This window comes from Salvia hispanica, chromosome 2 (genome assembly GCF_029641045.1).
Source record: "Salvia hispanica isolate PSC_SH4W2 chromosome 2, Shi_PSC_v1, whole genome shotgun sequence".
Lineage (NCBI taxonomy): Eukaryota > Viridiplantae > Streptophyta > Magnoliopsida > Lamiales > Lamiaceae > Salvia > Salvia hispanica.
The window spans coordinates 12,844,133-12,857,595 of NC_142693.1; the positions used below are offsets into that span (position 1 = coordinate 12,844,133).

At 39.3% G+C, this 13,463-nt stretch overlaps 1 pseudogene; it reads left to right on the plus strand.

The window, feature by feature from the left end:
* Positions 1-4,098: 4,098 nt before the first annotated feature.
* LOC148931605 (uncharacterized) lies at positions 4,099-5,552 on the plus strand (annotated as a pseudogene).
* Positions 5,553-13,463: the final 7,911 nt, after the last annotated feature.

The following is a 13,463-nucleotide window of genomic DNA, read 5'->3' on the forward strand; positions in this document are numbered from 1 at the left end:
GTTGTTGAGAGTTCTTAGAAAGCACAAGAATGCTATTGGGTGGTCCATATCGGACATTAAGGGAATAAGCCCAACCATTTGCATGCATAGGATTCACTTAGAAGAGGGGTACAAGCCTAAGGTACAAAACCAAAGGCGATTAAATCCTATTATGCAAGATGTTGTTAGAAAAGAAGTGTTGAAATGGTTAGATGCCGGGATCATTTATGCTATATCCGATAGTGAGTGGGTGAGTCCTACTCAAGTGGTAGCCAAAAAGGGGGGTACTACCGTGGTAAAAGGGAAAAATGATGAGTTGATAGCAACTAGAGTGGTGTCCGGATGGAGAGTTTGCATTGACTATCGTACTTTAAATTCGGCTACTAGGAAAGACCATTTTCCCCTCCCTTTTATTGATCAAATGTTGGATAGGCTAGCCGGACATGAGTATTATTGTTTTCTAGATGGATACTAGGGTTATAACCAAATTTTGATAGCCCCCGAGGATCAACATAAGTCCGCTTTTGTGTGTCCCTACGGTGTGTATGCATATAGAAGAATGTCTTTTGGGCTTTGTAATGCCCCGGCTACTTTTCAAAGATGCATGATGTCTATTTTTCATGATATGGTTGAGGACATTATGGAGGTTTTTATGGATGACTTCTCTGTTTTTGGCATGACATATGATATGTGCTTGGATAATCTAACCAAGGTTTTGCAGAGATGTGAGGAGACCAATCTAGTTCTCAATTGGGAGAAGTGCCATTTTATGGTTAGAGATGGGATCGTGTTAGGGCACAAAATTTCATCCGAGGGACTTGAAGTGGATAGAGCCAAGATAGCGGCCATTGAGCAATTGCCACCTCCTTCTAGTGAGAAGGCCGTGAGGAGCTTCCTAGGCCATGCGGGGTTCTATAGGCGTTTCATCAAAGATTTTTCACATATTGCTAGACCTCTTTGTCATTTACTAGCTAAAGATGTAAAATTTGATTTCACTCTTGAATGTGTGCAGGCGTTTGAGAAGCTCAAAGCGGCATTGGTGAGCGCTCCAATATTGATCTTTCCCGTTTGGTCACAACCCTTTGAGATCATGTGTGATGCAAGTGATGTAGCGGTAGGCTCGGCTTTGGGGAAAAAGAGAGACAAGTTATTCCGGGTGATATACTATGCTAGTAGAACATTGGACTCGGCTCAAGTTAACTACACCACTACTGAGAAGGAAATGCTTGCGGTGGTCTACTCATTTGACAAGTTCCGTCCTTATCTCATTGGGGCCAAGACTATTGTCTTCACCGACCATGCCGCCATCCGTCATCTTTTTGCAAAACAAGATGCGAAACCAAGACTTATAAGATGGATCTTGCTTCTTCAAGAATTTGATTTTGAGATCCGAGATAGAAAAGGGTGTGAGAACGTAGTGGCGGATCATCTATCAAGATTGGAACATGCTAGTGAAGAAGAGAAGTTGAAACTGGTCATAAATGAAGAATTCCTGGATGAACACTTGTTCTATGTGGCTCAAGGCAAGGTGGCATGGTATGCTAACATAGTGAATTATCTTGTTGCTAAGGTAGTTCCGGATGGGCTCATGGATTATGCAAAGAAGAAGTTCTTCCATGATGTGAAGTTCTATTTTTGGGATGAGCCTTGCCTCTTTAGAAGATGTGCCGACATGGTAATTAGAAGATGTGCTCCTCAAGAGGAATGGGAATCCATTATTATGCATTGTCACTCCGCACCAAGTGGGGGACATTTTGGAGCAAACCGAACCGCGATGAAGGTGCTTCAAAGCGGCCTTTATTGGCCAAGTATCTATGGAGATTGCCAAAAGTTCGTGATGCAATGCAATGAGTGCCAAAGGACCGGGGGGGTGTCAAAGAAGAAAGAAATGCCTATGACCCCTATTGTGGAAGTTGAGTTGTTTGATGTTTGGGGGATCGATTTCATAGGCCCCTTTCCATCATCATGTGGCTATCAATATATTCTCTTGGCGGTGGACTATGTGTCTAGATGGGTAGAGGCTATTCCTACCCACACCAATGATTCTAAGGTTGTGATTAAGTTTGTCCAAAAGAATATCTTCACAAGATTTGGCACCCCACGAGCCCTAATTAGTGATGGAGGTTCCCATTTCAATAATCGATGGTTGGCAAGTGTGCTTACTAGATATGGAGTGAAGCATAGAGTAACAACACCCTACCACCCTCAAGCTAATGGTCAAACCGAGTTAGCCAACCGGGAGGTGAAGCAAGTCCTAGAGAAGACGGTGAACACAAATCGAAGGGATTGGTCACTTAAACTTGATGATGCATTGTGGGCATATAGGACGGCTTATAAGACACCCATTGGGATGTCGCCATATCAATTGGTATTTGGAACGTCGTGTCACCTTCCGTTAGAGATGGAGCATCGCTCATATTGGGGTGTGAAGAAATTGAACTTGGATTTCTTGAAGGCCGGAAAGGAAAGAATGCTTCACCTCAATTTGCTAGAAGAATTTAGGAATGAGGCTTATGTCAATTCCTCTATTTACAAGGCAAGGTTGAAGACCTATCACGACAAGATGATTGAAAAGAGAGAGTTCTCCCCGGGGGATGCGGTACTACTCTACAATCATAGATTGAGGTTCTTCCCGGGCAAGCTCAAGTCTAAATGGTCGGGGCCATTCACTATAAAAAATGTGATGACCAATGGAACAATGGAGCTTATTGGGGCCGATGGAAGTACTTTCATGGCGAATGGCCACAACATTAAAAGGTTCTACACAAGGGAGCAACAAGATGAGGTCTTCGTCGTGACCTTAACCGAATGATGAAAGCTTGAAGACCGTCGGGCAAACGACGTTAAACAATTGCGCTATGGGGGAGGCAACCCCTAGTAGGTACAATTTTATTTTGTGTCAATGTGTTTTTCTCTCATTTTTCTTGGGTTTGTTTTTGTTTTAGAGTGTTGGAACAGGAAAATGGAAACGAAAGAGTGAAAATTGGAAGGAACGAAAAAACAGGGTTCAAGCCCAGAGAGAAAACTCGACCGGGTGTTTTCCATTTTCTGGAAAACCCGGTCGGGTGTTTAGGATAAGCAAGCGGGAGTCCAGAGAGAAAACCCGACCGGGTGTTTTCCATTTCTCGGAAAACCCGGTCGGGTGTTTTGCAGAAGGGTCGTGTTCCAGGAAGAAAACCCGACCGGGTGTTTCTAATTTCCGAATCACCCGGTCGGGTGTTTTGCTCGCGTATATATAGCTGGAGAAAGAGAAAACCCGGCAGAATCACCCGACGCGAACCCTAGCTCCCCAAATTTCGAATTTCGGTGAATTCCTCTCAATTTCTCCCTTCTAATCTCATTTCTACGCTCTAATATCTCTTCTACTTCATCTTTTACACATTTTAAACCATTTAAGTGGTGGAATTTTGTGAAAACAAGGCAAGAAGCTAATTTTCGAGTTCTACTTCAATTAAACCCCAAAGGTATGAATTTCTCCCTCTATTTTTCTTTACCCATAGATAATTGTTGAATATTGAGTGATTTATGGAAGATTATGATGATTTTGGTGCATAATTGTGGGTTTTAGAGGATTAAGAGTGGATTTGTTGTAGAATTGCTAGAATGGGTGAGAATTTAGAACTTGTTTGCATAATGTGAAGTTGAATGTGTTGATGTGTTGCTTTATTGGACATTGTTGATCATTTGTTTCATGTTGATGAAGAGTTGTGATGGTAGAAGGATAAGACAATGAATGGATGGTGTAGTTGTGAGTGATATTGGTTTGAATTGTTAACAATTGTGATTGATTGGTTTTAGGGGAGAATTTGGCTACAAGCATGAGGATTGATGATGATTTTTGTGATATGATGAAGTAAAATTTTTAAGCTTTGCATGTTAGAACAAGAATAGAATGAATTTGTGCATCTCTTGAGCTTAAAGTGTAATTTTATGCTTAGTTTCTTTTGTTATATACTTTGATTGTTGATATATAAGCAATTATTTGGAGGTGCTGCCTACTCTTGTGTTTTTAAATGTTTAGTTTGATGATAGAGAGTAGAGAAAAGTACTCCATGGTGTTAACTTGTGTATGTTAGCCTTTGAACTAAGTTTGGGGGAGTACTTTTACTTTGATGGGTTGATAGATTCTTCTAGGTTTTGATTACATTGCAATTTAATACTTGGCATTTGTAGGTACAATGGTCCTTTCAGCGTCAGCATGTTCGGTCGCCCTAAGAACTGCAGAAGAGCGGACTAAATGGAAGGTTTTGGCCCGACAGGATTACAGGGTTGCGAGACAACCTTGCCGGGCACTTTTGCACAATTTGGGCCTCCTTCAATGCTTTGATGAACTATGTAACGTGGGGGAACTCAACGGAATCTTCACAAGGGAGATTGTTTCCTACCATCGTCTCACTCTCGAGTTTTTAACCACATTGGTGGTACAGATGCGAGGAAGGAATATTGTGGCCATAAGGTTCCGACTAAGGAACAATGAATACGAGCTATCAATGCAAGAGCTTAAGGAGATTTATGGGATCACTACGGATGAGTATGACATGCCGATGGAGTTCAAGAACAGTAGATTCTGGAACAACATCACTCTTGAGACAGAGGGGTTCAAGGCTGCCCGGGCCAAGAGCTCCATGATCCGTAATCCAGTTCTCCGGATGATTCAGAAGGCCTGCAATAATCACCCTTTTGCACGTACCGAAACAGGGAGTGTACAAAAAGATGAGCTGTTTTTGTTATGGTGCCTTGTACACAAAAGGCCAATGAATATGGCTCACTATATTGTGAAGAACTTAGAGCGAGCATCGAGGAGGAGTACAGGGACTATATGTTGCGGTGCTGTGGTAGGCGCAATTGCGTGCCACTTGGAGGTGGACATGAGGGGATTTGAGCATGATATAGGATCTACGGTTATGGATATTGAAATACTCCGGAGATCACATGATCTTGGAGTAGATGGAGGCCAGGCCTTTTTCTTGCAGAGGTTGAAGGATCACTTTCCTCTCCCGGACCCCATCAACACGTACATCAATGGCGCCGTAGAGAAGAGGAACTAGAAGATGAATTCCCCAATCCACCAAGCTATCGCAGCCCGATATCCAAATAAAAGATTTGAAGAGGTTGATCCGGATGAGTATGAAGAGCTTGATCACGCGGAATTTCCTGAGGCTCCTGAGGTCCCTGGGCATTTGATGATAGGGCATGCGAACGAAGATGAAGAGGAGGTTCATGAGGAACCCGATGCAGAGATGCCGCCATATGGTGATGATGGAGCCGGGACAAGCACTCAGAGGACAAGAAGCCGCCAAGAGAGAGAAGAAGAGGACTACAGCTCGATCAACGAGAGGATGGCACGTATGGAGCTTCGGCAGGAAGAACAGTGGGCCCGGAATGATGCACGGCTGACTGAGTATGAGGCGAGGTGGAACCAGTTCGAAGCTCAGAATGATGCGCGATGGAACCGGTATGAGGAGAACTGGAGTCAATTTACCGAGTTCAACACTGCACAATGGGCCAACCTCAATGCTCGGTTCGATGAATTTCGCGGCCCTTGGTAGTATCCACCTCCGCCTCCACAGTGAAGGTCCACGGGAGATCCACTCTCTTTCACACTTATCCTAACTTTGCTTGGAATAAGTTTGGGGGGGTGTCTAGTGGATTCTCTCTTCTATCTCTATCTCTCTCTATTTGATGATACCCCGTCTGTACCCCTATTCTTTTGATGCTATTTGATGATGATATGTGGGCATGTAATCTTAACTTATGATATTCTTGATTGTGGATTTTGGGGAGTGTTTCCTTGTTTCTTTATTTCAGTTGTTTTTGTGTTTTTGTTTCTTTTTAGGAATGTTTTTCTTGTTTTCTTAGTGTGTTTAATAATTTCCCTTGGGTAGAATGATAGTAGGGTGAGAGAAAGTGATGTTTGAACGAGTGTGAGGATTTGTTGGAGGAGTTGCCAATGATGATTTTGTGCAAAAATTTTTGAAAATCTTATTGATATGGCTAAGTAACATGTAATTTTCATTTCAAATTGTCTAAAGTGAATCGCATGGTACCTTGTCTTTTGCCAAAATGACCTTGTGAGAATTAAGCCTATACTATCACTAAATGTGTGTTTTATCTCAAGCATGTCATATGTTTCTAGAACTTGCTCGCGATCTCCTTGAGTCTACATAGTGGCTATAGAGATAAGGGAGGATGTTAGGCCATTTTTATTAGCCAAATCCTAGTTTTACCCGTTATGTTAATAATCCTTGTTAGCCCACTTTGAGCCTATAAACCTTTTCTTTGACAAACCGAGGGGTTGGAATTTTCATGTGATACTTTAGAAAAATCAAAGAGAAATAAATGTTTGGAAGTGGTGTTGGCAAATGAAAAACAAGTTTGTTGAGTTAAAAAAAAAAAAAAAAAAAGAGAGAGAGAAAAAGAAGGGAAAGAAAAGAAAAGAAAAGAAAAATGAAAGAGAAAAATGGTGAATAATTGATATTGGATGAAAAAGGATGCCTTGAAAGTTGAAAAAGAAGCATTGAACAAAAGTGGAATGTTGGTAGATGAGAAGAGTCTAGGCAAAGCCTAGTACTAGCTAAGATTGGGGAAGAAAGTTGGTGAAGTTGAATATGTCATATCTTGGGGATTAAAGTCACTTTAGCCAAAAATTACTCACCTATCCAAAGAGCCTACATTACAACCTATAGAAAAGACCTTTCGGACCTTAGATCTTTAATCACACCGTAGTAGAGGAGAGTGTAGATTTCGAGCAAGCATATGGTAAACTATGCATGATTTGATGATTTGAGAGTTATGTCATGAGCCATACACTTTGAGAGTGAGTGAAATTTCTAAAATGCACATTGCATTTTCTCCTTGTAAGGGCAAATTGGCAAGGTTGAGTACATGATAGTAGCTTGAAGCAATACCTTATAATGTTATACTCGTCTACGAGGCCATTGATACTTGTTGAATACTTTATTTCTACTGAGGCAATGATGACACTCCAACATCCTTACATGAGTTTGTCTTCTTATTTTCTTCTTCTTGTTTAGGGACAAACAAGTGTTTAAGTTTGGGGGAGTTGACAAACTCATATTTTAGGCTTGTTTTATGGGTGATTAAAGAGTGCTTTTGATGGTTTAAGATGTTAAATACAAGTTTTTTCACCGCATATACACTAATTAGGTGAGTTGATGGGTTTGTCGTAGTTTTGTGATGAAAACAGGTTGAAACGAGCCGAAGCTGAAATTCGAGGAGTTCTCCAGGAGGAAAACCCGACCGGGTGTTTTCCATCTCTCGGAACACCCGGTCGGGTGTTTTGAAGTAGCCTTGTGGACTCCAGGAGGAAAACCCGACCGGGTGTTTTCCATTTCTCGGAAAACCCGGTCGGGTGCTTTGCAAAATAGCGGGCTTCGGGAAGAAAACCCGGTCGAGTGTTTTATCACCTACAAATCACCCGACCGGGTGTTTGCTAATTTGTCCTGATTTTCACTCCGAGTATAAAAGGGGTTCTAACTCAATTTAGAACCCTAACCTTCCCCACGACAAATTGAGAGAAAAAATCGAGAGATACAAGTCATTGAAGGCAAGGAGGCTTCCATCTTCAAGAGATTGAAGAAGAAAGATCCTCCCCAACATCAAGTCTACATTAGGGAGTTCTATTACCTTTTCTTACTATGTTTTCCTTTGAAGTTTTTGTATTTTCTTTTGTCTTAGCTTCCATTATGAGTAGCTAAGTTCTTATTAGGGATATTGGTGAAGTTTGTATGGAATTCATGGGCTAAATCTTAATTTATGCTTATCTATGTCTTATGTGGTGGTTTTGTTGGTTGTTGTGTTTTTTCATTATCCAATTGATTAGCTACCAGTTTGATATGTCTTATTCTAATTATTGTCGTTGAAAGATGCTTAATTAGATAGTTAAATGACCAACAACTCCGTGCGTTGTATGTGCTCGAGAGAGACATAGCTAGAGAGAGGGCTTGGGTCCGTAGGTTGTAGGAGTTGGTTTCGAAGTGTAGAGAGGAGACTCCGACCTTAGAGGCCGATCAACGTGTTAGGTGCACCCGAGAGGGGGTCTAACCAATTAACCTGACCTTCCTAGCCACACATAAGACCATTTAGATGAGCATGATCCCTAGGTGAACACCCGTGATCCATACCAACGGATCAATATCCCTATCTTTCCAACTTGAGTGAAAACTATCCTTTTTCTTGTCTTAATTTCCTTTTGCTCTTACTTTCGTACTTGTTCTTTGATCTTAGTGTAGAAAAACCAAAAAAACCCCTTCTAATAGTCTAGATAGTGTTCTAAATTGCATCGTAGTACTCAAGCCGGCACTTAGTCTTCGAGGATCGATAATTTTAACTTGCCACGTGCTACATACCCCCATACACTTGTGGGTGACATTTTGATTGCAAGTTTAGCATGAGTCAAGTCCAAGCAATCTTTGATACAAAATCAGAGCATTATGGTGACACCATAGTAAAAATAACAATCTAGACAAACAATCTGCAATACATAGGCAAGCTACTCGACATATGGTTCCAAGCAATCTGCGATACGAAATCAGAGAAAATCAAGCAATATAGGATACATAGGCAAGCAAGCCTGCCACGTAGCAGATCTAAGGGTCCTCATTTTAGTACAATCCTATTTTGATATCTATATGTACAAGGACGGATCTAGAAAATGATCATAGAAGGGGCAAAAATATATGTGAGGATATTTGAAGTGCTTGAGGGCATTTAAAGAAGAAACTAATATTAATTTTTTTCTACAATAGAATTTATGCATAGATATGAAATTTTGAGGGAGGGCATTTGCCCCTCCTCCTTGCACATTAGATCCGTCCCTGTATATGTATCATGGCGGTTAATATTTTGTACAATAATGAAAACTATCATCCTTTAAAACTACTCCCTCCGTCCCACAAAGTTTGTCCCACTTTGACCGAGCACGGATTTTAAGAAATGTAATGAAAAGTGAGTTGAAAAAGTTAGTGGAATGTGGATCCTACTTTTATATATTAGTTTTATAATAAAATGTGAGTAGGAATGAGTTAGTGGATGAAAACTCATCTCTCCTCACTGCTCAGTTCACAAGTAAATTCAAAATACGCAAGCACACAACCTGATCAAGTTAGACTGGGACCTGTTCAAGCTGGGTGACTACTACGATTGTTATGTGTGAACAAAGACAAAGAGAGTGTTCAAAACCTAAACACCACTACACTATTAAGCTAGAATAGAGAAGTAAGGGTCGAATCCCTCAGAGATGGATTCGGTTCCAATTGAGAACGAGAGATTTGGAAGAGTCGGCTGCGGCCACGCTTTAATTTTGGGGTTTTAGACTAACTAGAGTGAACTGATCAACTAAATGGGAACACCTTCTAAACTGCGGACTCGACTGGATCAGCTAAACTAAAAACGACAAGAATAAAAAGGACGCAGGACCACTGATACATCCGCGCGCGCACTCAGAAAAGTTGACAATAAAGGAAAAAAGTGACGACGATGGTGGTTTTTAACTAACTACCTTCTACTTCTAATCGAAGCACCCGAATGTAAAGCGTAAGCATAAATCAAAACGGAGCATCAACATAAAACATGAGAACATAGCAAAATAAAACAGATCCATGAAAATTACACTTAACTGAAAGCAGATCTAAGCTAAAGAAAGTAAATCATGCAAGCTGAAGAACGGAAATGTAAATCTACCTACGGGAAAGCAGTAAAAGAGAAGATTCAAAGCGAATAGAAGCAATCAACACTGAAAACACTAGATCTAACCAAGTGATACGCTCGGATTTTGCACGGTTTTAAAGTCATTATTTGGCCCGTTTTTAATGTCAAAGTTGCATTACATATCCATTATTTGCATATTTTATCTATTTTGGTATTTTGACATGTTTTGTGAGAAATGTGCATATTTGAGCCTAAAAAGGGAGTAAAACACGAAGTAGGAAATCTGGAGCTTCTCCGGCGACCACCGCAACACTTCCGGCGACCGCCGGTGCTCAGCGGTGACAAAGACACGCCCGGCGACCGCCGGCCAAGGTGCGGCGGCCTGCCACAGAAATGCGGCGCGCGACAGCTGTCTTCAACCTCAATTTTCCGGCGATCCTGAAGTTCGATCAGGGTTTTCTACATACCAGTCTCTTCGTCTTGAAAAGAGCTTCAAGATGGTACAAGAATCACCTCAATCGAAGTTCTGTGGAGAGAGTTATGGCCGTTCTACCAAAGTCGCGCAAAGCTGCCAGCTGCAGCCTAGGCGGAAATTTAAAGAAGGAAGGAAGATATTACCTTGTGCACCCAAATATTTTCCTTCTACTATGGGGAACGAAAATTACATCTTTCCTAATGCTTGGAGGAAACTTATTACCAAATTTAAATCCTTCTCAACCCTATATATACCCCATAACCTCATTCATAGAATTCAACCCTACCTTAGCTCCCAAAAGGGGAGCTTTCATAGCTCATCCTCCAACCATAATTCTTAATCATCTTTTTGCTAATTTCTTCCATAGCATAAATTTGAGAGTTCTTCATTGTGCAAGGGGTTGGAGAAGGATTTCAAGAACATCAAGTACGACAAGGATTCAACCTATGGGTTTTATTTGCTTTAGTTTTATGTTCCAATTGTTTTCCCTTCAATCTATGTGTTTAGCTTATTCCATCATGTGTAACTAAACTCATAGGATTCTAGGGATGTGTTAGTAACGACTTTGGTTATACAATTCCTTTTTCTATTTAATATCCGTTTTGTTTTTACTTTGTTTCTTCTCTAAGTTAATCTTGATACTTCATGATTGAGTGACACAATAGTGTATGATTTCATATAGCTTGCTTCATAACTGTGAGAGAGTTAGACGCTACAGTTAGCTTCCCTTAAAACGGCACTGTTAATTGAGAGTGAGGACTTTTCAAGGGTCTTAGGAGCTTTTTGGAGTTACGTGTTAGGATTGACAACCCTAATGTTGTAATCAAAGTTTGTATCGCATAAGCATAAGCTAGGTGACTCGTCCTTTCAAAGTATAAACTGTGCTAGGGTATTGTAGTTGGAATTTGTATAAGCATAATTGTGAACGCACATCCCTAGAATTCTCTTATCTCTCATATTTTATCTTTGTGATTTAATTGCATTTAGTTATTTGATTGCTTTTAATTGTTTTACTTTCAAAAACCAAAAACTTCTTTTGTTTCTCTAGATAGTATTTGACGCTTAGTACATAATAGCCAGTTGCAATTATATTCCCCGTGTTCGATATCCCGGTACTGACCTTTAGCTATACTAAATCTACCCTGTATACTTGCAGGTATTTTTAGTGCTAATAAATAGTGCATCACCAAGCTTGCATCAAAAACTCCATTTCATTCAAGATCTTCGGTAAAACAAAGGGAACAGAATTCTTGCGCAATTTAAGAGCGATATGAAATAAACTAAGTAGCGACTAAGAGAAAAACATGTTTAAATTTTAGAACAACGAAAGCGATGAAAATAACAGAAGGTATATTGTTCAAAATCCTCAAAAGACTACACAGATGATGAGCTAAAAGGACTTCTTCACTTGGTGAGGAAGAAGAGCTGAGAGCTTGAAAGTGGAATGGTGCCTCCTCAGCAGCTACTAACTTACTCCATAATTAAGCTAAACTTGAGTGTTCGAAGATGGTGAGTGATGAGCGATGTGGAATCCATGCAATCTCTCCATATTTATAGAGCGCATGTTGGGCTCAAATTCCTAGGTTAAGCCCATTTTGCCTCTGACATTTCTGTCTCTTCTAGAATAGCCTTTGCTCTTTCTCTCTTTTGTGACTAATCATTGCAGATGCATGATTCCACTGGATCAGTTCAGCAACTTCAACGGATCAACTCGGTTCTGTTTCATGATGTTTTCACTCCTTTCTTGAGTTGATCCGGTTGACCCTGCACTCTTTACTTCTTCGTTTTCTGGCTTCTGCACACTCAAATTTACCACTTTTTTTGTACGTTATTAGCCATGTTAGTATAATAAATCCAATAAAACTATGCATGTATTGAGCCCGATCAGTGGAATATGGAATCCACTATCAAAAATGGTAAAAAGTGAAATGAGACAATCTTTGTGGGACGGACGAAAATGGAAAAATGGGACAATCTTTTGGGACGGAGGGAGTAGTAATTTTGCTAATGATATAAAGTTTGATTGTAAAATTAATAAAACATAAAAAATTAGAAAAAAATATTTGAATTGTTTTAGTTTAGTGTGATGTCCAATGGTTTTTTTTTTAATAGAAATGGACATATATGAAGAATTAAAATGACAAAATAAACAATATTTTTTGGAATAATTTTGCTAATGATATAAAGTTTAATTGTAAAATTAATAAAACATAAAAAATTAGAAAAAATATTTGAATTGTTTTAGTTTAGTGTGATGTACAATGATTATTTTTTTAATAGAAATGGACATATAGGAAGAATTAAAATGGCAAAATAAACAATATATTTTGGAATAAATAATACACGATCATTCAGCGTGTGCGTGTGCATATTTTGTAGCTTTCCTTTTTAGACATTTTTTATATTTTATTCTCATTTATATATCTATGTACAGAAAATTAAATACAGTATAACTCACTATCATTGACATTAATTAAAAACAAAATGAGTAGATTAAATTGAGACTCATACTTTAAAAAGTAATTAGTCTTACATAGTACTAGTACTCCACTATTTTCTACTATGGGCATATAGCGAAGTGTTGCAAGTAAATCCCAAGCCCACATGCCAAATGCACTATTGTTGGTCGTAGGCCCGTAACGATTACTCCCCCCGTCCCCTATTAATTGTTTACTTTTATCATTTTCTTTCATCTCTTATTAATTGTCTACTTCACTTTTTACTATAAATGATAAGTAAGTCTGACATTTTAGTAACTCATTCCACTCACATTTTGTTAGTACATAAAACTAATACATATAAAAGTTATATATATATTCCACTAACTTTTTAAATACAATTTCCTTTACATTTTAAAAAATTGGTGCCGAAATCAAAGTGGACAATTATTGAAGAACTGAAGGAGTATATTGTTTCTAGATATTAAACCATTGTATGCATTCTAGAGAATTGAGTTGGGATGTAAGATCATCAATTTGCTTATTGAAATAAGTTTTGTTTTTATTTGCTTCCATTTCCATTCTATAATTTAGTTTATATACTATTACAGGTCTATAATTGCTGATTGTGCTTCTCGTCAGTAGTCTGTACCCACTAGCTGGGCTATATTACAAGACAGGGTTCAAGAAATGTTATGGATAAAAATGATGTAGCATGTAGGAATCAGACATGAAAATATGGAATGGAAAAAACCAGAGGAATCCAGTTGTTCTGGTGTAAATACATGGTAAGTATTAAAGCTCAATCTGATGTTGATCAGTTTGTTTCGTTAGCAATACAAAATCTCTGTCCTAACTCAGCATTTCCACTGAATCCTCTGTTTTTCTCAACTTCTGCAGAG